A 1,747-nucleotide genomic window follows, 5' to 3' on the forward strand; every position below is an offset into this window, starting at 1 on the left:
GGGTCAGACCATCAATTAATCATATGCAAGTTCAAATTGAGGTCAAACAAAATGAAAATAAGCCCACAGGAGCCACGATATGATCTTGGATCAATTCCATTTTAATTTCAAGATAATCTTAGGAATAAGTTTGAGGCATTGAACACCAACAATAGAAGACCAGATGAGTTGTAGGATGATATCAAGGTTATGATCCTTGAAGAAAACAAGAGATCATGACAAAAACAAAGGAGAGAGAAAAAAAATTAAAATGGAGTCAGAAGAGACTCTAAAAACCGCACTGGAGCATTGTGAAACCAAAACAAAAGGAAAACATGCCACGGTAAAAGAGCTGAACAGAAGATTTCAAAGGACAGCTCGGGAGGACAAAGCAAAGTGTTATAATGGAATGTTCAGAGAGCTGGAATTGGAGAATAAAACTGGAAGAATTTGCTCTGCATTTCTCAAGCTGAGAGAATGGAAAACCATTTACGCCTCAAGTCACAATATTGAAAGATGGTATGGGCAATATCTTGAACGAACAAGAAACCATCAAAAGAAGATGGAGGGAATACACATAATCACTGTGTATCACCAGAAAGAATTGATTAACACTGAAAAATTTCAGGAAGTACCCTATGAACAGAAGTCAATGGTAATGAAGGAAGAAGTGGAAGCTGGATTGAAGGCATTGGCAAAAAAATAAGGCTCCAGGAATCGACGGGATATCAAATGACTCATTTCAATTAACAGATGCAGCCTTGGATATGCTCACCAGTCCATGCCAGGAAATTTGATCATATGTAGTTTTATGCAATTCTTCATTACCAGTCAATTCTTTTCTGTACAATGACTCTGTATACTCCTTCTGTCTTCTTTTAATGCTTCCTGGATTATTCAATATTCTGGCTAAAGCGTCCTTAAGTATGGCAACTTGAGGCTTGAATTTGTTCTTCAGTTCTTTCAGCATAAGAAATGCAGAGTGAGTTAGGCACTTTTGATTTTCTAACTCCAGCTCTTTGCTCTTCATAAATTGCCCTTTGAAATCTTCTGATCAGCTCCTTGACTTCCTGCTTTCTTCCATTTGTTTTGGCTTTTCGGTGGTCTAGTTCAATATTTAGAGTCTCTTCTGGCATACATCTTGGTCTTTTCTTCCTCTTCTTTGTCATGACCTTTTGTATTCTTCATGGATGATTTTCTTGATATCCTCCCAAAGCTCATCTGGTCTTCATTCATTAGTGTTCAAGGCCTCAAATATGTTCCTGGGATGGTTTTCAAATTCAGCTGTGATAGACTCAAAGTCAAATTTTTGTTCCTTCTGTAGCTTAACTTTGAACTTGTATATGAGTAGTTGGTGTTCTGTTCCACAATCAGCACCTGGCATAGTTTTCACAGCTGATATTAAGCTTCTCCAATGATTCTTTCCACAGATGTAATCGATCTGATTCCTGTGTATAATAACATCAGGTGAGTTCCATGTGTATAGTCTGAGTTTATTTTTCTTACAAAAGGTATTTGCAATAGATAAATTCTTGTACAAAATTCTATCATTCTATGCCCATCCTCATTTCTGTTAGCAACTCCTTGTTTTCTAACGACTTATCCTTCTTCCCTGTTCCCAACTTTTGCATTCTAGTCACCTGTTGTTATTAATGCATCTTTATTGCATGTTCAATTGATTTCTGACTACAAAATTTGTCAGAAATCATCTATGTCTTCCTCTTTGGTTTTGGTTTGTTGGTGCATATATTTGAATGATAGTGATATT

This window comes from Elephantulus edwardii, unplaced genomic scaffold, assembly GCF_000299155.1.
Source record: "Elephantulus edwardii isolate Elephantulus edwardi_28Jun2011 unplaced genomic scaffold, EleEdw1.0 scaffold00016, whole genome shotgun sequence".
Lineage (NCBI taxonomy): Eukaryota > Metazoa > Chordata > Mammalia > Macroscelidea > Macroscelididae > Elephantulus > Elephantulus edwardii.